Source organism: Arvicanthis niloticus, chromosome 2 (genome assembly GCF_011762505.2).
Source record: "Arvicanthis niloticus isolate mArvNil1 chromosome 2, mArvNil1.pat.X, whole genome shotgun sequence".
Classification (NCBI taxonomy): domain Eukaryota; kingdom Metazoa; phylum Chordata; class Mammalia; order Rodentia; family Muridae; genus Arvicanthis; species Arvicanthis niloticus.
This window is the reverse complement of record NC_047659.1, coordinates 107037966-107065605: the sequence shown is the minus strand read 5'-3', so window position 1 is coordinate 107065605 and position 27640 is coordinate 107037966. Positions and strand designations below refer to the sequence as shown.

General features: G+C 37.0%; 1 long non-coding RNA gene across 1 annotated transcript; it reads right to left on the bottom strand.

The window, feature by feature from the left end:
• Window positions 1-502: 502 nt before the first annotated feature.
• Window positions 503-27640, bottom strand: LOC117704434 (uncharacterized). Its single transcript, XR_004606230.2, has 3 exons — window positions 27229-27640; window positions 26564-26655; window positions 503-1001 (listed from the first exon to the last, which is right to left on the bottom strand). It is a non-coding gene; the product is annotated as an uncharacterized LOC117704434 (long non-coding RNA).

Genomic DNA, 27640 nt, shown 5'->3' with positions numbered 1-27640 from the left:
CCCCCTGTCATATCTTTCCTCCTCCTGCTTCTATGAGAATGTGTCCCCACCCACCCACCCACTCCCTCCTCCCTGCCCTCGACTATTACATTTTTATTATTTTAAAATGTTTGTCAGACACTTTAGGAAAATCATGAAGTAATTTGTATTGTGGATAAACTCTGAACAAGTTTTGAGTCGGAGTTTTGTTTTGAAGCCCAGACTAGTTTTGAATTCTTTATCCTCCTGCTTCAGCCTTCCAACTGCTGGAATTAGAAACTCCTGGGAGCCGTTAAGTGGTTTTTACAGCTAAGTTGCTTTTGGTCATTAACAAAAGTAAAAAAATAGCGATAATTCATGAAGGTGGAAGGAGGTTGGAGGCAGGGGGAGGGAACACTGGGAAGAAAGAGCATGATATGATGATAAAGACCTGAAGATGACCACGTATGTTACTTACATGTATGAGATACCAAGATGAAACCAGTTATTTGGTAGAATTAATAAATGCAAACAAGACTGAAAATTAGTTTTGAAATTTTATTATACAGAGGAAGAGTCCCATAGAGCTTATGGATCTTTGTTCAGTTTCTTCTTAGTTTCTAATGAGACAGATCTAAAGAAGATACAAAGTCAAAGTACCGCATAACGGTGATGGCACACATTCCTGAGGTGTTGCTAAGAATTGAAGAATTAGGTCCCATAAGAGTACAAGTAAGTCAAATATTCTGTAGTGTTTATGCCCCACTGTCGAGTCAGTGATCCAGAAGGTGCTGTAGCTGGGACTTGTTGAGTGTGGGACGAGAAGCATTTGGAGACTGAGATGGTTGAAAAGATAGGCTTCTCCTTTGAGATGGGACGTTCTTGAGCAAAGAAAGGAAAACATTTTACTTTGCCAGTTTTTCTTGTATAATTTCAAAATACCATTAGCAACAAAACTCCGAGGCTGCATAGTGGGCTTCAGGACAGCGACCTTGGTGTCATCAGTAGTAGGAGTGTACGTGGTGATGATGATGTCTTCAGTACTATGAGATAAACAATGACACCATCTTAAATGAAAATTAGTTTTCATTTTTGGAACCCACCACTGTATAAGACCCATACTTCTGAGCCAGTCATGGGGATCTAGTAGTCTTACTCTCAGTACACTCTATTTGTTCAATTCTGGATCAGTCTGTTTCTTTCTTCTTTTGTCTCATGATGTTAGTGGCTGAGCAGGACCTGCGCTTTCTGGTATAGACTGCTGTGCTATTGTACATTCAAAGTATACTTTCCTTTACTGTTGTGGGATCTGATCATACCCAGAGAAATTTCTGTCCACTATGTTATGGGCTTAATGACTTTGAGCAAAGCTCACCCAACTGTGCATTTGCTATCTTTTCTTTTTCAATGATGACCTTGAATTGAGAAGACTAATGAATACAGTCCTAAATTGAGCATGCTTTCTGATTCGCTGACCCCCAGAACACACACAGTCCCTGCATAAAATCCCCATGCTTTCTTTGTTTGGAGAAAGTACTGTTTTGGAAATGACACTCATGTTCTCCTTACCTGTTGTAGGTCACATGTTTCTCCCCTCTTTATGGCATGACTGTGATTATTTTGATTTTTTTTCTTCACCTGGGTACAAATCCACTCTGCTAGGTTGTAAGGCACTAGTCCTGGCACTCCTTTGTTCCAGAACTCACAAGATGATCAACACTAAAAGTTTACTGTTTGTCAGTATTTTAAAAACTAAAATGTTTGCTTCTGCTTTGGACAACATCACATCACCTGCCTTCCATGCTCTCATGGTGATTGTCTACAGATTTTTAGAAATTAGGAATGAGATCAGGAGAGGAGAATGTGTTAATCGTACAGAACAGGTAAAACTGAGAAGCTCCACAGATAAATTTGTTTTCAGTGGACTTCATGGGACTCTGCATTTATTTTTCTCATCAACTACTTTTCCCTGAAACTACAATAGAAGGGAGTGTGTTGTTACTTTATATAATGCTACATTGAATTTCATTGCTTCCATGGTTATGTGCGGACACAGTAGACCTCCCACCTTTCCTTTAGTATCAGAGTTCTTTTAAACTCTACTTGACACAATAAGACAAAGTTCATAAAATTGAATGGCTGCGGTAGAAACTTGAATTATCTAAGGTAGAGCCAAAAGAGAGACTACATTAAATAAATCTCCTGTCATTGCTCAGTAGACTTATTAAGTCAGAAACACTATTTTTTCAACATTATAGAGGCGATTGATGTCATATCTGGAAACAGAACACAAAAAGGGGCTTAAGAGACATATTCATTATAGGGTGGGGTCTAAATACTGTAATTTTTTGATGCTAAAAGTGAAAATACATTAAAAAATAAAACAGAATGTCAAAAGTCATCAATATGATTATTCTAAATGGCTGACTTATTTATTTAATTTGGGAAAAGTTATTATCATAGCATCCTAAATTAAATGGCTATTTAATAGTAAATTTCTGCTGCTCGTAAATTACAGCACTCTTATTGTATTATCCAGTTGTAACCCTTTACTTAAAACCTTTAAATGACTTAGTTTTGGATACTGTTTTCCGTTACAATGTTCCCTCAAGTCCTTAGTGGAAAGCTAGCAGCTTTATAAAACCAGATAAGAGAATATTGTGTTGGAATGCCACTGGATTGAATTTTTCAATACAGCACTATCTTTTAAACTGTCTTCATGAATAAAAATTATGGTCTTGTTGAATATTAAGGTTTGTAAAATGCAGGGGCATTGATTAAAAATTAATATAATTCTATTTTATATAAAAAAATAGAAAAATATTAACATAAGAAGTATAAGCCATCCTATAGTCAAAACTCTGACCCATAATTGTTCCTTTCTGAAAGAGCTGCAGGGATGGACATAGAGAAGAGACTGAGGGAATGAAAGTCCAACAACAGGCCCAAAGTGGGATCCAGATCAAGGGGAAGTTCCAAGGCCTGACACTGTTGCTGAGGCTATGGAGTGATCACTAAAAGGGACCTATCATGACTGATCTCTGGAAGACCCAATAAGCAGCTGAAAGAGTGAGATGCAAATATCTGTACCCAACCAATAGATAGAAGCTGCTGACCCCTCTGGTTTAATTAGGGAAAAGCTGTCAGAAGCTGAGGAGGAGGGCAATGCTGTAGAAGGACCAGCAGTTTCAATTAACCAGGACCCCTGAGATCTCTCAGAAACTGGACCACATACACCAGATGATATGAGGCCCCCAACACATATACAGCAAAGGACTGCTGAGAATGGGTTCAGTCAGAGAAGATGCACCTAACCCTCAAGAGACTGGAGGCCCCAGGGAGTTTAGAGGTCTGGTAGGGTAGGGGGTATGGAGGACGCCCTCATGGAGATGGGGGGCAGGGAGGAGGGTGGACCAGGAAGGAAATAAAATCTGGAGTGTAAAAACCAAAAAGAAGGCATATAAAAAAAGAGATATGCCCTATTTAAAAACAAGTAGAAGACATATAAATGGACATTCTAAATCATTGTCATTGGAAATCAAAGATTAGATCAATGGTAATAAAGACCATGTTTATAGATTGAAAGGGTTAATTTTGTTGACACAGTGATCTCCAGATTCAACATACTGCTCACCAAAATCCCAGGTGTGTTTTTACAGACATTAGCAAGCCAATATTATAATGCATGGGGATATACAAAGGGACTGAAAAGAGATACCATGGGTGTTATTAAAAAGACTAAATATAGCAAGACTGCTGGGAATAAGTAGAAAATGGAAGAGAGATACCATGTCCTCCAACAGTCCCATTTCTGGACACACTGCTGCATGCCATTTTTATTGGAACATTATTTTTAATAGTTGGGAAATGGAAATGACCTCGTGCCCACCATGCCAATGGACAAGGAATGTGTACATGGGGTCAGTGAAGTGGAAGAGCAGTAAAATCATACACTTTGCAAGCCTTGTGGCCTGAGTTTGGTTCCATGAACTCACAGTAGAAGGAGAGAATCAACTTAAAGATTTCCTCTGACCTGCACACGTGCACTGTGGTGCAAGGTCAATCCCCGAGTCTCCCTCCCCCTCTCTCCTTACTCCTCTTCCATCATCAATTCCTTCTCCTTCATCTTTCTCTCTTTCCCTCCCTCTCTCTTGCTCTCCCCCCACCCTACCACATAAAATATTTTTAAAATGAAGAACTGTGGTAAATATATAAAATATATAAATATATAAAATGGAACAAAACAAAACTAATCCATACAAAGAATGACTTTCTGTCATCTTGTCATCTGGGACAGCAGTGACATTGAATGTCAGGGAAGAGCACTGGCTGCTGCTGCTTTATGCTGACTATACATAACACTCAATTACTATGCAATTCAGCTCCTGAGTCCAGGCCCATCCAGGGTGCCATAGCGGTAGATGAGGGCTTTACCATGCATTCAGAAGACTAGTATTTTGAAAGTTTTCACTACAAAATGTGATAAATGCTGGAGGAGATATGTTTAATTTGATTGATGTAGACATTATGCAATGTGTACATATATGAGAAATTCACATACCACCATGTTAATATGTATATATTTGCTTTTATCAGTTAAAAATAAATTAAAAAACAAACCAATTTTGAAAAAGAACACAATTGGAGAATTAATAACTAATGTCTCTGATTTTAAACCTTACTACAAAGTTATAGTAAAGAAAGAATTATGGCATAAAAATAGATAAATCAATCAATGGAATAGAATTAACAGTTCAAAAATAAACCTATGCACTTAAATTTGTGACACTGTTGTCAGGACAATGTAATGGGGCAAATTAGCCTGTTCAAGAAATGATGCCTTTGCAAAAAGATGAAAAAGGATGGACTTAGAATCTACATCACATCCTTTAAAAATCAACTCATAGTATTCTGTATTTAGAATTCTGTATTAAGATAAAATTATAAAACTTTGTTTTTATTTGTTCTGATTTTCAATTTTTGTTATTTCTTTTTTGGAGAAAGTGAGGACCAGAAAAAGAGAGAGGGAGAGAGAGAGAACGAGAGCTAGAGAGAGAGAGAGAGAGACCAGAGAGAGAGAGTGAGAGAGAGAGAGAGAGACAGAGAGAGAGAGAGAGAGAGAGAGAGAACAGAGACAGAGAGACAGAGAATGAACAAACATGAAGTAGGGTGGGTGTGGGAAGGGAGGCAGAGGGGACAAGAGGTTTTGAGAGAAGAGAAAAACATGATCATTTCATATTTTATATGAAAAGTTTAAAAAATACTTTTAGCAAAGAACATAGAAATAAATGTTCATGACTTTTCAATTAGGTATGGTTTCTTAGGCATAAGAAACCATAGGCATATACACCTGGTATACAAACAACCAAGGGGAAAATGGACAAACTGAATATTATAAAAATGAAAACGTCTGTGCTATTCATGGTGCTATCAGGAAAGTCAAAAGAACCTACAGAATGTGAAAATATATTTACATACCATATATCTGGTAAGATTATAGTATTTGGAATATATAATGACCTATAACACAATAATGAAAGACAACTAAATAAAAAGTCATTTATATGTCTGAAAATAATATGTAAAATGACCCATAAATATGAAAATGGGCCCAAATTGTTAGCTCCTTGGAAAACACCAGTTCAAATTATAATGTCACATAACCAAGCAACTTCTCTGATGATTTGATTGAGAATGACCTCTTAGGATAAAATATTCAAATACTTGGTTCCAGTTGGTGGACCTGCTTAGGGAAGGATGAGAAGGCATGACCTACTTGGAGGTATGGCAATGGGACCTGGCTTTGAGGTTTCAAAACTCCCTAAGCCATCCCACTGTTCTCTCTGTGTGCTTTCTGTCTCCTTTTTTAGAGACCAAGATATCAGCTTTAAACCTTTCCTGTCACTATGCCCTTCCTTTGCTGTCATGAATTTTAACTATTTAAAACTGTAAGCCAAATTAAATCTTTTATTTTATAAGTTGCATTGGTCATGGTGTTTTCTCACAACAAATGAAAAGAAATCAAGAAAGCTATGGTGGTGATGTGCCACATGTTGAAGAGGATACAGAGAAAACAGAACCCATTTACTGCTGAGGGCAACTGACAGTGATACAGCCACTCAGAATACTGTCACAAAACTTAAACATAGGGTCACGATAATACCAAGTAGTTTCATTCCTAAGAATGTGCACAATAAATTTTAAATATATGCACAAAATCTTCTACATGAGTGTTCATAACAACAGCATTTATAATAGGCAATTATGTCAACACAATCCAAATGCCCAGCAGGTAAGAAATGAACAAAGAAAATGTGGTAAAGTCATAAGAGATATTATCTAGTTGTAAAAAATAAAGTACAAATGACATTCCATTACATGAGTAAATGCAAAAAGTGTGTTTAGCATCTCTTTTACATGAAATCCATATACATTTATATGACATATCCAGAATAGACAATAGATTAACCGTTGCCTAGGAAATGGGGAAGTGTGAAATGACTCTGTGGATTCATGATTTATTTTTTGGAACTCTGACAATATTCTGGAATTAGTGGTGACATTCTCCCATCTTGCCAAGAGAAGAACCCCTCAGTGAAATAACATCCTTTGAAAGGATGAATTTTATAGAATGAGACATCTCAATTTTTAAAAAAATCTGGAGAAAATCCCAGAAATCTGGTTTTCTCAAAACTCCCAGGTGATGTTGAGTCTTTGATCCATAAATTACACTTAGGACAGCAAAGATTTGGAGAATTCACTCCAAGGTCCAATTCAGAACACAGCACCAGTCTACAGTTATATACTGCTGGAAGATCCCTTTTCTGCCTTCAGTGTGAAAGGGGTTACTCCAAACAGCAGATCTTGAGAGAATGACTAATACACATGTCTCAAAAAGAGGCACAGCCCTTTCTCCATTCAAGAAAATGGATGCTACATATCTGAACTATTGTTCTTTAAGGTCAGCCATAGTTACATAATAGGAAGGAACCTTAGAAATTTTGCATCTAGGAAAACATATGCCATGTGTGTTTGTTAGGAATGTTATGAAATAGGTTATTTTGTCGTGGTTTGAATGAAAATGGCCCACATAGGCTCATATATTTGAATATTTGAGTGCCAGTTGGTGGAACTTTTTGGGAGTGATTAGAAAGTATGGCTTTGTTGGAGAAGATGTACCAGGAGCATAGACATTGTTGTTTCAAAAGCCCATATGATTCCATCTTAGGTTTGTCTACCTAATGACTGTGCATCAAGGTATGAACTCTCAGCTTCTGCTCTGGTGCCATGCCTAGTCTTCTGCTGCCATCTTCCCCACCATAATGGTCATGGACTCACCCTCTGAAACTGTAAGCCCCAAATAAATTTTTATAAATTGCCTTGGGCATGGTGCTTATTGCAACAATATAAAAGTAACTGTGACATCGCTCCCACAAAAACAACTCTAAGTTTTTGGTTGTGAGTATGTTGTATTGCTTGTGTGTGTTTCATGTAATTGTAATATGGCTGTGCACATATTACACTTTTAAATTTTTTTAATTAAATGCAATTACTCTTCTTTAGAAATGGTCTTTTACTAAACTTGAGGCTCATTGATTCTGCTAGGTTTGCTAACTCGCAGGCCAATGAGATTTTGGAATTCATGTCTCACTCAACCTCAAGTTGGAATTATAGGTTTTCACCACCATACCTGGCTTTGCATTAGTACCTGTTCTAGTTATCTAAATTCAGGTCCTTCTGCTTGGAGTGAGGGACATTTTATTGACTGAGTCATTGCCTCAGCCTCCTTTCTAAAGATTCCATTCAAATGAAATTTTACTAAGCATTCATTACAGAAGTGGTGGATTAATTGATATGCTATCTGAAGTGGTGGGACACTCCAGAGTTTTGCTATGGCAGAAATCTATTCATCCCTGTGCTGGATGGAAAGAGGCTATAGTAATTAACTCTACAGGCTGGATTATACCTAGGGACTTGAAAATAGAAAATATTCTCTCACAGGAATTAGTGATAAAGAGACACAAATGGAGACAATAGGCAGTCAGTCTCTCCCCCACTTCCAGCACAGCATAGAGTTTCAGCATCTCTGTGACACATACTCAGAGCACTGGAGGATGATAACAGAAGGATAATGGAACAGAGGAAGAAGGGCTGAACAGATCAACAAAGAACGTTTAAAGGAAGGGTCCATTCATAATTTGCCTTTTTCAAATATTTAGAAGAACAAAATGAACAGGTCTACTTGGAAAACATGACCCAGTGTGCTTTCCAACTTGGTCTACATTAGAGCCACTCAATAAGGTTTTAAAATAGCCCTGCCCAGGTTGCCTAACAAGCCAATTATATTGACTCTGTGGAAGTGGAACCCAAATGTTACTATTTGTTAGAACAATTGAGAGGATTGCAGCATGTAGCCAAGACTGAAAGCAGAACAAAACATGATTTTAAGATACAGGATTGAGCACGTAGTTTACTTCCATGTAGCTTATCATTAGTAGCAATAATATTAGAGGGTATCAGGTTTAAGTTAACTGGGAACAAAAGAAAGAAAGAAAGACAGGTGGGTAAAGTTCTAAAATGAGATTGTCTTGTGAATAGAATATCTTGGAAAGGTACATCAAAGGGTAAGCAAGTTATCTAGCTGATGGTTTTGAGTAAAAATTAAGACAATCTCAGAAAGCATGTTTTCTTTCATATATAAGAAAGAAATATATATGCATACATACATACATACACACACATATATATATATATGTATATATATATATATACATATATATATATATATGAAGCAAGACATCAGGTAAACAGAGAGGACTAATGGGGGAGAGGCAAGAGGGAAGTAGGGAGGATAAAATCAACATGCAATGCATACCTGTATGAAAATATCCTTATATTACACAGTACAATATACAATACATAAATTAAAGAGAGACAACAGAGACAGAGGAAGACTAGTAGTAAAAGTATTGTATTCATTTGACCACAAAGTTTGAGGATCTAAAAGCACAATTGAAACTAAAGTAGGATCACAGACAACAGGAGCAGTAGTGTGTTGGTTCTGGTTGCCATGACAACAGGAGCACTTCCTTGTATTAATGACAATATGAGGAGAACCACAGGTCAAACATGCTCTTGCAGTAAAAAATTGTTAGAAACAGAGTCACACCTGGTCCAGGGAGTTGCCATTGAGGGATGCTGTTAGGGGATCAGGTGAGATTGTTCTGAGAGCTTGTAAGGGGTGATGGGATTGAACTTGGAGTTATAGGATGCATGGAGTTACACCTTCTGTAGAGTGTCAGCTCATGCCATATGTGGCCTCTTCTTCATGCTGTTCTTGATTGAGTTCCCGAGAAATAAGGACTCAAGAAATCTGGACTTGGGTGACTCTCCATGTAGGAAGTGGGAACATAGAAGGAAAATACCAAGATTTGCAAAGATTGCTTTAACTTTCTTAAAATAGGTAGGTGACATTTCTTTTTATTTCTTTACTTACTGAAAATTTTTGGATTTCTGTTTCACATTTTAAAAGTTAATATTGTGAAAAGCTTATTTCCAGACATTATCTTTTATATTTGTAAAACATTTAAGTGGTTTTTCCCAAATGCTAAAAAAATTTAAGTAAAACATTTTCCTCTTAAAATGGCTTATTTTTCAGTGACTTAAAACAAGATCCTTTCTGTTTTAGAGGAATGAATCTGTAACAAGCCCAAGATTCACTTGGGGATCATGTTAGCTGACTACACAGTTTTGCTGGTCTTAGGTGGGGCCTCTTGGTATGCATTTCAACAGCTGCCTGGTGATGTCTTTTGACATTTTGAATAATGGGATTTTAATTCATCACAGTAACTGTGAGAAAATATTACCTTAATAAATACATTATGACCAAATATAGTGAGTTTTACTTATAAACTTTTACTTTTGAAAACAATTTTCAACAAGTGTATTCTCTTTTATTGTTATACAAGTAACAATTAGGTAAAACCTTCAATAATTATAAGAGTACATGAAATAAAGTAAGATGTCTTATCAGTATCTTAATTCTTCTCCATCTTTCTCCTCAGGATAACAAATACTTAGAAATGCTAAATACTTTATTTATACAAATGAGAATAAGAGTAACATAATAATAATTTGTTTTTAATTAAAACTTTGCAAGTACATTTAGAAGTGGATTTACAAACATGTGTCCATACCCATACATATAATATACACAAGCTATTATATGTAAGTTTTCTCAATGTCATTAAAATTTTAACCACTCAAATTACTCTTTTTCTATGTCCATATTTATTTTATTTTAGGACAGCATACTGTTTCATTCTACTCATTGTGGTTTTTAGCACTGCCCACTTTACCAAAATTACAATCCTATTTATGTAGTCTTATTGTATACTCATATTCTTATACATGAGAGCACACTTAAAGTTCATTTTCAACTGTAAAATGATGTAGTGACTTTCATCAATGTGGAGAAGAAGATGTTTCCTAACTTCTTCATTAAAGGCTGTTCTAGTTCATTCCAGGCCTTAGAGGCATGGCAGCATCCATCCCATGAACGACTGTCCTCATCAACAGTCTAACCTCACATGCAAATTATATCATAGTACCTGTTCAAAAACAAGTTACCTTGGAAAAAGTGATGGGACCTGCACTCAGTCCACTGTAAGGCACGGGAGAGGTATGCTGCTACAATTCTACTGACAGAAAATGACTAAGTGTGGCCTTGTTGCATCTGTAACGCTGTGGAGGAGGTTTCTCTTGCAATCTTTCTGTGTCCTCTCAGGCTTTATCCTTGGCCAAATTCACATTTTCAATCTTTTGCATCTATTTTGTTCATCAGAAAGAATTAATCTTTGAGTGTTTCCAGATTGGTAATTGTCCAGAGAAATGATTAGTGAAAAAAAGCAATAATAAGAAAAAAAATTGAACTATTTCCATGTGTTCATTATGGGAACCAAGCCAAACAGTTGTTATTATTCATACTTCAATTGCAAGAGCAATAAGCATGTTGGTTTCTTTCCAGATTTACTCTCCAATAGCAGTAAGGGGTCTTTCATTAAGAAGACAGAATGTCAGTGGGAAGTTTGGATCTACAAAGTTTATATATATAAACTGTTTCATAGTTAACTTTGTCTTTAGGAACAAATATTTTATGTAGATGCCAGGGGGAAAGTTGCTGTTTTCACTGTTCAAGGAGATTCGCCCTGTGACAGGCTATCTCGGAGTAGTCAGAAATGCTCTTGATGCCCAACAATCTTCTTAGCCAGTGTCTGAATTCACTGCAGCTTAGGGAACTTCCGTGTCTGCTCATGTCTTTTTCACCTGTGACTCCACCTGGAGGCTTTTTCCGTAGAGAGGAGATCATTCTGCCACCTGCACGGCCAACTACAAATGCAAGGGACTTTAATGATTACAATATTAGCCAGTGGTGCCATTAATGGTGCCAATACTAGCCTTCCTCCAGTGAATAACTGGAGTTAGTAAACAAACATCCCAGCTTCTCTCTGACTCAAATGGGGCACACTCAGAGAAACATTAAGACAGCAGCAACCTCATAAAGTACATGCTGAGTTCAAGCCCCATCACCACAAAAATAAATAGTATTCTTTACAATGACATATCTTATGTCTGCCTCACTCCCTACTACTTTGCAGCAAATCTTTCCATGGGCTGACTAATAACATAATTGTACCCACGCTTTATCTCAAGACTGAACCTTAAAGAACCTAAAGTAAGACAGGCGGTGAACTAAGGAACGGGTGACTTTCCCTCAAACGCATAAAACCAGAGCATGTAAGGAAAATAAAGTAACTTAACTTGTGTGTAAATAAAATGTCTGGCAGATGGTGTCGCTTTGTCAGATCTCCCAAGTTAAAATAAGCTGCGGCGGAATATCAGACACACATATAGAAAGATGCTTGATACACCCCCGTACATGCTGCTCTGTGATTGACACATAGAAAGGTGTAGTGTGGTCCAAAGCAACAATACCTTATGCTCTTGACTCTTCATCTCTCTCGGTCCATCAGTGCCTTACAGCCATGACTGCACTTTGGTTGGTCTAGAGTTGCCCTTCCCTGGCTAGTGGTTTTCACCACAAATGGATCTGCATCAGTCTCACATGCTTTGAAGAGCCACTGTATATGTTTCCTGGGCCCCAGTTCACATTTTCTAGGCCACCATTTTACAACAATCAACTTTGTGAAAGTGTCACTGATGGATGGCACTTTAAGTGCACGCATCTGATTTCTTTCCCAGAGTTTCAGTCTACTGTCTTCTATAAACCACTTAGGCATTCTTTTTTTATTATTAAATTGTTCATTTTCATTCATGTGTATGTGTGTTTTAATGTTTGTCTGCATGTGTACCATGTACACATGTACATGTAGTCAGTGCCTGGAGAGGCCAGAAGGGAGTGTCATATCCACCACAAGTGATTTTACAAGCAGTTTTGAGTCATCATGTGGGTGCTGGGACCTGAATCTTAGTCCTCTGAAAGAATGGTAAGTGATTTTAGCCCTGAGCTGTCTGCCTAATTCTCAAAGTGCATTGCAAACCACTGGCTAGGAGACTTGTGGAACAAGAATATAGATGACCTGTTAACCATTCTCCTCTGTCCTCACTAATACTTAAAAAAAAAATCATTTTTACAAGTCATTTATTTTATGTGTATGAATATATTTCTGTTATGCACATATACGCACAAATGCATTTCTGGTTCTTAGGGAGGCCAAAAGAAGGTGTCAGATGCCATAGCACTGAAGTTACAGAGGATTGTGAGCCATCAAGCGGGTGCTGGGAATTGGACCTGAGTCCTTTGCAAGAGCATCCCATGCTCATGACTGGCAAGACATGGTTGGCATGGCTGGCATGATTCCAGCTCCATGGCTAATACTTTAGAGGTGTATTCTATGCCACTGCTCAGAGCTGCCCTAGGAGTACTGAGTTGTACCAGTGTGCTGTGGCTGGATTAACACACTCTTTATTTTGTTCTGCCCGATCCTCCATGTCAGCACCTGAGGAAGGAACTGTGCAAAGGAGTCTCTCCGTATGCAGCCACATGCTCTACTTGAGGGAACCTTTGCTACTCATGACCACACATGTCTACTCCTTTTCCACTCACTTTTCCTATCACTCCCTAGATCAGATTCTAGTATCAACATCTTGGTTTAAAGTGACCAAAAGTTTGTAAGTTACAAAAGGAAATATTCTTCTGCTAAACCATTCATATGAGCAAATACTTAAGTAAATTTTGATATCCTTGCTGTATGTACTGGAACCCTAATGACCCCTTCGAGTTCCAAACAGTTGTCACTTCTTCATCGGTTTTTATTTTTCTTTGGACTCTATGGTACTTACAGTTGTTGCTATAATTTTTTGTGATGACTTAACGATTCTGGGAAAATGCTCTTGCATGCCGCAGCATGTGGCAAGGCTTTGTTAAAAACACTGAGTTGCTAAAATGCAAGTGATAGCACTTAAGAACAGTGCAAAGAGAAAGCAGGAGTTTTACAGAGTCTGTGCAAGCAAAAGATGATGTGATGAATGAGACAAGTAAGACATTTTCCAACATGTTAGGGAGGCAAGAGAAATCACAGCTAGGCAGAAACATTCTACACTGCTCTTCATCAGATGAGTGGTGAAGGATGGTCTCTTGGGACCATGCTGAGACCAGCAAAGGAGATGACCACTTATTTATTTTTTATTTTATTTTCTACAATAATAAGAGTGCTTGAGTTTTGCTGGCTCAAATGTTTTTGAAGAAACAGTTTTCAATGTCTTGAGGAGAGTTTGATAGTTCTAGGTATGCTAAAGTCCAAAGACATTTCACCAAATGTGGTACAATGCCATTAAATAAAACATTTACTCTCTCCAAGGCTGAGCTTTCAGAGTAATGGTTTCTAATTTTCCTGAGGCTGTGATGTCCTAAAATATAAAGCTTTAGAGTATTACGACTCTCTCCTTACCTGTAACTTGTGGGTATTTCTGGTTTGTTTGTTTGTAACAAGAATTTTATTGTTATTTACATGTAAATGGCAGTTTGAATGACCTAGAAAAATCTAACCATGAAAATAATGATGCCGTAATCCATGTAATTCATGCCGTCTCTAACTGAACTTTATGCTCAAGTCCTGCAAATGTGCTATTTTCTGTAACAGCCGCTCACATATTACTTATCTCATACAAATATGATGCTTATCAGCTTCAAACACAGCATATTTCTCATGAGTTTCTTAAATATAACAATAACAACAACAACACTACTGTCAGGCTCTATTACTTGTGTCTCTGCTTTACGGTATCCATTTTGGTTGGTTAAAGCTGTTCTCAAGTTCCTGATGACCCCTTGCCAGAGCCACCAATTTGTTGGAATATTAAGCTTGTCTCCCATGTTTGGCTGTTATTTTCTTTCTTTCTTTCTTTCTTTCTTTCTTTCTTTCTTTCTTTCTTTCTTTCTTTCTTTCTTTTTTTCTTTCTTTGTTTTTTTCTTTCTTTCTTTCTTTCTTTCTTTCTTTCTTTCTTTCTTTCTTTCTTTCTTTCTTTCTTTCTTTCAGGATACTGACTCTGTTCCCGACAAAATTAGCTCATTTGTAAATCTGTATTATAGTTTTATGTTATTTTGTTATTTACAAATCATAAAAGCATAAAGAGATCTGGTCAGATTGACTAAAGGACATTGCTCACAACTCTGTAAGTTTTAGAAGTCTACCAGAGTTTGTCTCTTCTTTAGAATAGAATGATACAAAAATAAACATAATTGTCACTTTATGAATAGTAGGCTTGTAAACAGGCAGAGGGTATGACTTTGTAAGGGAGAGGCAACAATAAGGAAATTACATAATCTTTCTTTGTATTCACATTTCAAATGGATGAAACTTCTACTAAGAGATATAATACTGTGTTATCTTTGACTTGTGAGACACAGTATGAGTAAATAAATAGTATGTTGGAAGGTCTTTGCGACCCTGTTGTGAAGACAAGTTTGCTTGGTTGATTGGATCTCCCCACTATTGGATCTTTGATTTCTGAGAAAGATTACAAAATATTTGAATTGGGAACAAGAGTCCTGAGCCGAGGCCAGGATTCAAATGACACAGTCAATTCCTTAATTTTTCATGGAAAACAGTATCTTAAAAACTTGAGGAGGTCTAGGGCATTTCTTCCTCTAAATCTCTTGTTATTTTTATAAACAGTGAAGGAAGAACAAAGGTGGGTTAAACCCTTGGTACATCTCCTGTGCTCACTTTCAGGCACTGATGTGGAATCATCACGTTTCCTCTGAGCTTCTTACTGCTGTTATGCATGTAAATGTGGAGAAAAATCACATCAGAAATCCTAGTATTAAAATCATGGGAACTATGAGACCTAAGTCCATCCCCATCACCCCCCAAACAGGCCTCAGACCTCCTTGTGTTCATCACTGAAAAACCCCAACTGGAAGGCTGCAGCCTTCTTGAGCTGAGCTGTGATCTCAGTACACCATGCTCAAGATAAGGAGATGTCTATTTTTTGTTTCTGTATTTGTTAGAATGATGAGATAATTTTATCTCTCTTTTCCCAAGCAATAGACAAATAAATCTGAAACTGAAATTAAGTGAGAAACCATTTCTGGCAGAAAAGCTAAGAAAAATTAATTCTCTAGAAGACCATGAGAGGTTTTCTTTCACAAACAAACTATAAATATCCATGGGGTCACAGAGCAGAACGGTCAAGGCATTGTGGTAAGGAAGAGATGACACATTTGCTTTTAAAAATCACACGTATCTGTGTCTGATGTGTCTCCAGCATACTGGATGCACTGGGACAGGACTATTGGCTGCAAAGACAAGTGTACAAAACAAGGTGAAGTTTTGATGTGGAAAAGTCATTTTTTTTGCTTACATATTCAGAAAAAAAGATGTGTTGCATCACATGAAAATATCATGAAAAGTGATATTTTACGTGAGTAATGGTGAGGAATTTCTAATTTCTGTTGGTAATCTATTACAGGAAAGCTGCATTAGTCGCCATGGCAGATAGGATGACTCACTTTTCCAACATTAAATGATTCTGTTTCTCTCACTACTTATTGGAATAGAAGCATGTTCTTCTACATCTAAATGCTATATAAGAAGGGGGTGGTGGGTGACTTGCAACATTTCAAATGGGCTTCCTCCCATCAATTCTTATGTTGAAGTTCTAATTAACACATACTAGAATATTACTGTCTTCATTAAAATATCACATTGATTGTTGACAATTTCTAAGCAGTTAAAACTCGGAGGGTGTCTAACAAGCCTGGGTGGGAATTGTGATGATCTTTACTGCAACTCAATGTTAAACTAAGAATTGGGTTGGTAATGTTATATGTTCATACTTTGTTTAATAATATTCATGTATTTGACTTTAAATGGTATTCTTTTTAAACAAGTTCTTTTAAAAAAAAGTTAATTTAATGATATAGCAGATGCTACAGAATCCTAAGCAGTGAATGTGTGCCTGACCAATATGTGGTGTTTGCAAGAAGTGAGGACAAGGACATTAAATAATCACAACACAGAACTGGCCCAGTGCTATAAAATGAAAACAGTATTAATTCACCGTAGGGGCTAATTATGCCACTGGTAGTCTGGAAGACTGTTACTATGGAAGGTCACCCAAGAAGGAGGTATACAAGGCTAGATTTATTTCTTGGTCTCGAATTTACTAAGCCAAGAAAGGAGGGCTGAATAAATGATGCATAGCAATGTTAAAGGCAGAAATGGATGTGGGCTTGCTAGAAAGAAGATGGCAACCATTTTGTTGTTGTTGTTGTTGTTCTCCAATGTCCAGTTAGTGATAGACCACACAGTCTCTGCTTGGCTTATTTAATTGTATTTGAATTTCCTTGATTCTAACTGAAGGAGTAGCCTACTCTTTCTAGTTTGTCCTTGCAGAGGGAACAAAAACTGTCCTTCTGGATACCAGGCGTGTCCAAACTGGTGAACAGTCAGACAAATATTTCTTATTTCCAGCTAGGTTAAATAGCTCTGATTTGAGTATTTCCTCAAATATAAGTAAATACTTTAAATTTTAATTAAAATCTAGTTGCATCATTTCCCCTTCCTCTTGTTTCCTAAACCCTTTCCACATCTCTACCCTCTCCTCTCAAATGTCTTATTTTTTAGTTATTGTTGTTACATATAGACACATTGTTATATGCAAAGAAATATATGAATGTAGCCTATTGAGTTCATTTAGTGTTGCTTGTGTGTTTACTTTTAGGGCCAACCACGTGGGTGTGGATTTGGGTAAGCATTTAGGAGCTTCTGAAGAAAGCTAATTCTCCTCACCACCATTTTTAACAGCCTAGTTCTTTGTCTGGGTGTACCTCTTCCCACTGAGTGTGTGTGTGTGTCTGTCTGTGTGTGTGTGTGTGTGTGTGTGTGTGTGTGTGATACTTTTAGAACTACCAGAAATCCTGAGTGACATCAGTGAGAGTAACTGAAAATTATTGGTCACCACAAAGCTGACACACATGTATTCTCAGTGGTGTCCCTAAGTTCATGCCACAGAGCTGTGCCGAGTCACATGCTCCTTTCCCTTCTGCCTCTTCCCTTATCCTGACCTCTTGCCACTGGTCTCTTCCTTTAGATTGAACCATCTCTAATTCTCATTCAACTTTACGAGGTCACAAAGTCCTTTTCTACCAGTCTATGCACCACACCGAGCCCGACTTCTTAATCTTTATCTTCTATACTCTATTTATAGCTGTCCCCTTCATTATTTTATACCATTTGTGTCCATATAAAATGTGTTAGTGCATTTTCCTTTGGTACAACAAAATATCTGAAGCTGAATATTTCAAAACAAGTTTATTTCAAGAAGAAGTTTATATCATAAGTTTTGAGGCAAAATGCCTAAGGTCGATTTCTCCAAGGTCTCTCGCTCTGTGTCATATCTAGCTGTGAGCCTTCAATTTGTTCCCATATGTCATAGGAAGAAGATGATGAACAAAGCATTGGTCATGAGTATAAAAGAATATTATTAGACATCCTTTTATCACTATATATATATGTATATGTATATATATGTGTGTGTATATACATACACAAACATACACATACATACACACACATACACACATACATATACATTTCTTTTTATAGATAAATAGGTTTCCTAAGAATGATTTTTGATTCTCTTTTGAGAAAGAACGTGAGGTTAGGTGGGTAAGCGGGGGAAGAGACTCTAGAGTGAGTTAGGGGGAAATGTCATCAAAATACATGTTAATTTAAAAATTATTTTTAAAAGAAAAATATAATTAATCACAATAATAATAATAAACATTATCTTTATCTTTCAAAAAACAAAAGACAGACTGAAGTCTGCAGCCCTTCCTTTGTGGGCTTCCTTTCTGATGTGCTTTGTTCTGTGACTGATGTAGCATTTCCAGTGAAAACATTGATGACTTCTGGACACTGGAACTACTGCAAATTCATGCATAGGAATTTATGAATTTCCCAAGTCTATATTTTCTGACTAAAGCCATTTTTGGAGAAATTATATATTTATTTACATTTGTATTTTATGTAATGCTAGTATACCTTAAGAAAAGTTTTATTTATTCAGCTACTGATAGGTTTTATTTTAGTCATGTTCACTTTCAGAAATTGTTCATTTCTTTTTTATGATCAATTTATATGCCTGTGATTTGCAAGAATATAAACACAATAGGTGCTCCATATAATCAGCTTCTATGTCATTTCTCCACCACACAGCAAACATTTCCCAGTTAAACAAGTCAAGCTACAAAGCTTATGTCCTCCAGGGAAAACCAGCGTTTTCCAGTGTGAGTGTTTAAATTCACCAGGCCTGGTTCAGAGACATGAATCTCATTTGCACAGAAATTTGTGATTTGTTTCTTTTGGACTCATCAGGATGAACAAGTATGAGAAATCACAGTCATTTATAAAGATTTTCTGCAGGGAAACCGTTAGATATCAAACCTCAGGCTAAACAATTTCCAGATTACATGTCAGTAATTCTTTCTCTAATTCAGCAAACTATTTCCACATAAACCAGACTGGAGAATTTAATCAATTCTTATTTTAAAAGCTCTAGTTGATTTGATCTTAGTAATTCTTGAGGTATTTATTGAGATACTTGATTATGTGATTTTTTACATTATCTCCTTTGTGGTTAGTATCTATTAGTTGGCATTATAAAAAAAAATGAAAGTTTTGAAAACTATGACAGCCCAAATTATTGAAACTGAATTTAGATAATTACATAAATTGTAGTATTTATTATAATATATTTCACTTATTAGTCTCAAAGGAGACTAATTTAGAAATATTACTTGTCACTTATCCATACAGGAATAAATATACTATAATGGTAACTGATTATTAAAAACAAATTAAAATAAGCAAATAAATACAGTAGTGGAGAAATAAAAATTGGTAAGTATAATCCAAGAAATGTATGTCTATTTGCATGTTGTCTGATTAATGCTTTATGTTTTTTATATGCTATGCCATTTAATCAATACAACAACCTCCTAGTCCACTCAGGCATGTTTCACTAATTTATTTTTTACTTGTGAGTTTACAAAAATTGCCTAAGTGCAGAACTTAGCATTGGTAGACCCAGAATATTTTATGCCCTAAAACCTTACTCTGTCATCAAGACCCTGGCATCCTTCCGGGATGCTTCATCATATCCTAGGTGATGTGGGTGACAGGGCACACAATGAAACAATGTCTGTCCTTGAAAATACTGCAAATGGAAAGATCCAGCTTCGAAGCATTGGTTTTTTGTTCTTTTTTATTTTTTTGTTGTTGTTTTAATTCCTGTCTAGAAACTAGACCAATTTCTTTTATTGGAATTAAGGAAATATCTCAAAGCCTTAAGTAAGTAGATTTCAAATTCTGTACTAAAATTCAGCCTAACAATGTTAAGTGTAATTGTATTTTGCTTTTTTCCCATGAATGAATGAATGCAAATTAATAATATTGAGTAGACTTTTAGATATAATCTGATTATAAAGTTGAATTCTCCTATTAATTATTATAGTTATACAAAATCATTGTTCAGCAAATATCACCTTCACTTTGACTCATAGTTGGAGGGTACGTCTTTACCCAATGGATCTTTTAATATGGTGAGACTTACTTTGTTCAGGAGAATGTAAAGCAATATTGGGATTTATTTGTACTTCAAAAGGCTATACACAGTCCTCTGCTCACACAGAAGAACACAGACCAATGTACTGTCAAATTTAGGTATGGCAAGACCATGCCCAAACTAGTCCAAGTAGGACACTGATCCAACTTGTACTTTAGAGTTTAAAGCATCTGAATTGTAGCAACCCACAATAGTGGTGGTGATGAAGTTGTTAAAAGCCAAGGTACCAGTACTGAAGGAGAATGTAGACACATATCTGTATTTTGTTTGCCAAGACTATGCTGCCATCAATGTAAATGACAGCAGGAAAAGATTTTTTAAATTATCCTTGCAGAGCTCTTACAGTAGGGGAGAACCTTGGTTTTAGTTCAGAGATAAGAATATGGGCACACATATGGTCATGTAGAGAATTTACGTTGTCATCTGAAGAAGTCAAATTTGGAAATTTACCTCAATTGATTCAAGCTAAAGCATAAATATAAATTCAAATTTTGGTCAGTGCGATTACATGTTAGTTTTATCATTACTGGACCAAATCACCAACAAAAATAGCTAGAGGAAGGAAAGCTCTCTTCTGCTCACTATTTCAGAGGGTTTCTTATGGTGGGGCCATGGCAGGGAAATTTACGTCATGGTGCATAGCAGAGTGGAACAGGACGGGCAAGGACAAAGTTTCATACACAAATACACCTCTTCCTGGCTGATTTTCTCTAAGTAGGGATTTGAATCTTGAATACATCAATGGATCAAACCATAATGAGGTCAGGGTGATTCTTCATTACATAATGTGACCATCTCTGAAAAGGCCCTCACAGACACACTCCAATATGTGGCTGACTAATCTCATGTAGTTTTCAAGTCCACTCAAGTTGACAATTAGAATTAGTAGTGATTGTATACATATACTTATATGTATACATATACATATGTATCATAAATGATTACATATTTTCAAGATAACACAAGTTATCACCTGTTTCAAGAAGAATATTCTGTGACAATTTTTGTTGCAGTAGTCTTTATTCTAGTGTCTTTTAACAGGTAAAAGCCTAATGCCATGGTTGTGTTTTCTTTAAAGTAATTGAATGCTTCCTTAAGAATCAGTTGCGTTGAAATAGCAAGTGGAGTGCGGACTCGGACTGCTAAAAGTAAATCTAGCAGTTGTGCATTGCATAGTGTTTTGAATGGTTTTCAGCCCACTGAAGACCCTTTAGTACGTTTTTATAGGATTTTTATCATGGGACTTATTAGTAATGAATTCTAGCCACTGGAGACACCTTACCAGTGCCCAAATCAGCTGAATTACCACAGTGTAACAAACCTGCCTACACATTACAACCACATGGCGATGTTTTCAAAATCTGCCATAACAGTTTTTTTTTTAACCCCAGACTGAATAATTGTTTCTTAAAAGTTCTTGGCACAGACTATGATATGATTGGATAAAATGCTATATTCCAAGTTTAAAAAACTAAATAATTGTTTTCTCCAGGATGAACATCTTTCCCTATAGTCTAGCTTTTGTAGTCATACAAAAATTAAGAGTATTTTGCTTCATGCATTATCTATCCTATATGTTATTTCAGAAACAAAATAAAATCATGACAGGATTGTTTCATCTACTTCCTTTTCATTATGATTTTTAACTATGTTAAGTCAGAGAACATTAACTTCTGTGCTTGAGAGTACCATGCAGTGATCTTAACCATATAGACATTATCATGCTACTATTACTACCATCCTTCTCCAGACCTCTCTGTGGCATGCAAAATTAGACATGTACCTTTACCAAGTCACAGGCAGACACCATTCCACTTTGTTTCTATGGATCTGACAACTCTAGAGACTTCCTCTAAGTGGAATCACATAAAATAATGTCTTGTTATAATTGGAGTTTATTTTCCTTAGTGAGATTTTGTTAATGTTCTCAAAATTGATTCATATTTTAGTATGTGTAAAGTTCATTTTTTAAGGTTGAACAATATTCCATTGAATCTATACACTCTATTTTATCTGTTCATTCAGCTATATATACACATGTAAATTACTGTTACCCATTGGCTATTGTGACTTATGAACATGGGTGACAAAATTCTTTAAAACCATGCTTTAAAATTATTTTACTGTGCAATCAGAGTTAGGGCTGCTGGATCACAAGATAATTATATTTTTGATATTTTGAGGGATAACATAGGCCACATCAGTCTATGTTCCCACCAACAGTACATGAGTTCCATTCTTTCCAATTACTTATTAACATCTCTTATTTTTATAATTTTAAATTGTAGTGTTTCTTATTGTTATGGGACAATATCTCATTATGGTTTGGATTTGCATTCCCATAATGACTAATGATATGGAACACCTTTTCGTGTATACATTAGCACTTTGCACATTCATTTGGGGAAATGTTTATTAAAACCTTTGTCACATTATCCAGTTGGGTTGTTGTTACTAAGGTTTGATGCACTTTGGAGATCAATCATTGTCAGATAGACAATTGAAATATATTCCTCCTCATTATGTGGGTTACCTTCTCCCTCTTAATTATGTCTTTTGATGCCCAGAAGTTTTTAATTTAAGGTAGTCTACTTTATATATTTTTACATCTTTAGCCTATGCTTTTAGTATTCTATCCAAGAAACCATTGCCAAAGCCATTCATTTTCTTTTAACGAAATCTGTCTTGTAAGACATAAAAGATGATTTGCAATGTAAATCAATCAGACAGCCTGAATTAATTTTTGTCATTCAGAACACAAGATATTAAAAACAGATAAAAGCAGAACTGCCAGATTGGAAGTTTACTGAAACTCATCCTGTAATTTTTGAAGGAAAAAAAAAAAAGTATGTCTTGTTTGCTTAGTTAGTTGATTTTCTTCTCTGATGCATTGCACCCCCATGTGGTCATGGGGGCCTTTCCTGTGGAAACAGTAGGAGTGCTTTGAAGCCAAAGCACAAGAACTCTTTGTTTGGCCTATACTGTTTAGTTTACTGAGTCTCAAAGATCTTCTCAGTATACACCCAAAGTAACAAACTGTTAGGCCTGAAAGTGCTAAGTAATGTGTCCACACTACTGTGTGCAGTGCTCTGCATCCCACTAAGAGCCTGAACATACCAGGCATTCTCCACCTCTGCCCAGTGTCCTCAGCTTCCCTTTCACTCATTTAGGGCAGAGTCTCACTGCATTTCCTATTCTAACCTTGAACACGCTCATCTCAAATAGGCCGTGAAGTAGGTCTTCAGGCTTCAGCCTCCCAGGTAGTTGGGTTCATGTTCCTGGTTTGACCAGGGCAAATGAATTGGGATCCTTGAGAAAAACAATGCCAGTGACCAACAGTGAGTGCATGAGATTCCATGCTTGTGTACAGAATAAAAGCTTATGGCTTTAGTTTGGACTGCCTTTCTGAACAAATGAGGCAATGAGTACCTGTGATGCTGTGGCCCATCTAAACTGAGTGGGTGACGGGAGGGAATTGTGAGGATGGGCACTAGGTCACTCCCATAAATGTTTCTGAAGAATCTCTTCCTGAATTCTAGAAATGCTCCTAGGAACAGCTACCATGTCCCCGGGGGCTCCCATGTCTCATACATCCCAGAGGTTTTAGCAAAGCATATGTCAAGATGCAAAAAGAGACTCTCTATAAACTTCCATGTGCAATGACTAAGCTCCATATTTTAAAGCTCATTTTGTTCATTGAAATGTGCAGCATTTAGACCTGAAAGAGCCATTTAAGGGATGGGTTTCATATGCCTTCCTTCAAAGATTGAGCAATGAAGATCCAGGGAGACACCAAGTCGACACAAGCAGCCAGAAAGTAATGTCAAAATCTTAATGAGACTGTCAAATCCAAAGGCTTGTTAGAAAGGTCACCAGAGGCATAAACTAAAAGAAAGATGGGTAGGTATGCCATTTCAGGGCTGGAGACTCCCTCTTTGTCTTCTGAGATTCATTCTCTCTCTCTCTCTCTCTCTCTCTCTCTCTCTCTCTCTCTCTCTCTCTCTCTCTCTCTCTCAACCAATCACAGAACCTTTAGGTTTTGACACTGACTTCCCCCAAAGTAATGAAGAAGCACAAGAATCCTGCCCATGGGAACCATTCCTTCCCACCACAGCTCTGCCTTAGCTGATCTTACTGACTCAGGCTGGACAGCACTTCCAGTTTTCTCCACTTTGAAGAAAGGGGTGTCATTCTATACAGAAAGCAAGCTCACTGCAGTACTGTTGCTACTCTTTCTACAAAATATATTGGTAAGACTGGCAGTTGTCCAGAATGACCAGATTCTCCAGCTCTTCCACATTCACTGGAAAATTATTGGACATCTGCCGGAGCCACTCGGGTTGAATTAGGTTTTCCGAGTGAAGTGGAAGTGGGTCAGTGCATGAGGGTTACCTTTTGATAGTGTCAGATGGACTAATAAAATGCTGTTCTTCAGGGCAAACTGGGCTTGCAGAAGCTTGGAGGGAAGGCTTTTCAAAATTTTTGATTAAGCAGTATGTATAAAAAGTCAGAAAGGACACATCAAGAGCCTCTGTTAAATTATACACTAAAAAAGCTGAAAAACACTGTAACCCAACCATTATAATATTAACCAGTCCTATTTGTACACGAAAAGGCAGCTTGTTCACTGCTTTACGCACTAAGAGGAAAATCCATAAAGTGAAATGCTATTTTCTTTTCAGAATCTGGGATCCAGTGCAGCAATTTGTTTCTGAATTGCTTAACAGAACAGAAATGGGGCAAAGACACAAGAGTGTCGGAACTCAAATTTCCACTGGATATTACAAAGAACTGCTGGAGAACAGTATGCCTTGTGAGAAATAGACTCTCATTCAAATGTCCCTGGAGAAACTGGGCAGTTCTTTTCCAGGACTTCTGCAGAAGGTATTCCTTTGATGGATGAGAAGCATACTAGACAATTGTCTGTGTCCCTTTAAACCAAAAGGGTGGAAGGCTCTAGAGAGACACTGGATGAATCACTGGTACATAAAAAGTCTTAGAAATGAATCCTTACCTAACTGAATTTACTATTTATGTTTTTAAAATCCATATAGAGGCCAAAGGGCACTTAGTTCCCTGGTTTCAGTAGGATCTGAAACCTGGTTTCAGAAGGATCTGGAATGAAGTAGATCCAAAGATAGGTGTTGGCTCTCTGGGAATCTGAAGAGGGATGTAAACCGGCAACGCAGAGGGTTTGAGAGCCAGCCTCAACAGAGTCAAAGGAAGGACCAGTTTGGATGTCATTTCTTATTACCTTACTTCCATCCATCAACTTTATCCTTTTCATCAGGAACAAATGGCAAAGATTATACAGGGAGCTTGTATTGAGTTACAGCCATAGCCATTAGCCCTGAATGTTACCAAAGTGACAGTTGACTCTTTTTAGGTGCCCAGAAATTCCTCCAATCCAATTAAATCATTTCCTTGACTTCTTTCAGTTTTACCTCCGAGAGCTCACATGTGCCCTCCTGTTCTTACCCTTTCTGCAGTCATCTTTCTACCTCTGCAGCCCTCTCTGTCTTTCCTAAAGTCCTTAACCTCAGATAAGCCTTCACATTTGGCATTTCCTTTTCTTTACTCTCAGAATCAAGCAAGGCAATGAACTATCCTTTGCTTCCCTGGTCCTCTTAGCTATGTCATAGTATGAATTAGCAGAGCTTCAATGAGTAGATCTGACTTCAACCTTCTTGAATGATATTTGCATGACGGTGAAGTTTGAGAAACTTTTTCTAGGTCATAAAGTCAATGGTAGAACCTAGAGCTACCACTTTAAGTCATTGTTTAGCAGTGTACCCTATTTTCTGCAGTTAGATCAGCCCCTTCTATATCTGTGTATAAAGGTAAAAACTATGCAATGAGGATAATTTTCAAATTCATTGCCAGATTCTTTACTCAGTCAACCAAATTTTACCAGCTTTGTTCTGTGGAAATGATATTGGATCAGACTGAAGAGTAGATAAATGTTATATCACACTAGATAGAATTTATTGATTTCTATGATTTTAGACATTTACTGACTGTAGAATGAAGGTGTTAGTTTTTCTTATAGACCATGATTTTACTTTTTTGTTGTTGTTGTTTTTTTGAGACAGGGTTTCTCTGTGTAGCCTTGGCTGTCACTCTGTAGACCAGGATAGCCTCGAACTCAGAAATCTGCCTGCCTCTGCCTCCCAAGTGCTGAGATTAAAGGGGTGTGCCACCACTGCCTGGACAATTTTACTATTTATTAATGTAAAGTTTTTACCTAAGTGTTAAACAGAGTTTTTCATTTTCTTGGAAAGAAATATCTGGAAAAAGTTAGTATATGAGAAAGTCCAAAAGATCTGAATAGGTTGAGATATGAGACCTAAGAATTCATGTTAAGAAGTTATAATATGACTGACAAATGAACTCTACTGAACAGAGTCTTTTAGAACCAAAATTATATGTGTGTACATAAAATGCAACAACTTACCCACAAGAACTCAAACCCAAGGCACTTAGGGTAGACGTTTATCAGACAGAATAGGAGACAAAATCAACCTGCTTGCTTTCTTTGAAACAAAGCTGTGAAATAAAGCAAGAAAAATAGAATCCTAAGTCAGCATCATGTCAGCATTTGAAGTACTATTCCACCACACCGACATGTTTTCTTTATAGTGTCCACTGTTTTCCAGTCGCCAAAGCTAGAAAACAGGACTTGCTTCACACTCACCGGCCATAAAGGCCATTCTGAAACATACCATCCACTTGAGTGCATTGTTTGTTTGTTTGTTTGTTTGTTTGTTTTTCTGCTTGGAATCAAGGGGGGAAATCCCAAATCTTGTCAAAGCAATAGCTTCCTTAAACGTTTCCCTCTATCAAACCTTTTATCCAAATCACTAGAGGAGGTGGAAATCTCTCTTGTTCCTCTCTGTCAGCACTCGATACAGATGGTAACACATGTTTTCCTTGGTAAATGAGGATTACAGCTAAAATCCATTTCTGCGAGACACACAGAGGCTGCCACTGCTCTATTTTTGAGAAATGGAAGGCAGAACTTTCCAAAGAAGAAAGTATTTTTTCCTCTCATCCCAAACATGCATGTTACTTACTTTTCTTGTACCAAAGAGAAATTAGCTGAAGATCTGACAACCTCACCTTAAAAAATAAATTTTAATTGTTGACAGCATTTTGGAAGTCCTCCCATGTGGCTTTTCCACTGCACTTCGACTCTTCAGAAGGGGGACTCTTTCTCTGTGGGCTGGAAGGCTGAGAAGTTTTCAGCAAGCCTCTGAGAACTGACTCTCTTCCTATTGCCAGCCAGTGGTTTCTCTGTAGCATTGCTAGACTCCAGCACCCAGTCTCTGTCCTTGTTGAGGTCATGTTTTTTTCCCATTTCTCCTTTGAAAATGTAAAAAATGGCTAAGACAAGAGTACCTGTGGCTACCATCAAGTAGACAGCATACAGGGTACCAACAATGGCTGAGGCAAGCATGAGATCCACAAAAAAAAAGATCAGCTGGGCCAACATGTCTGTATTTCCTCTGGATCACAGGATGTGCTTTAAAAT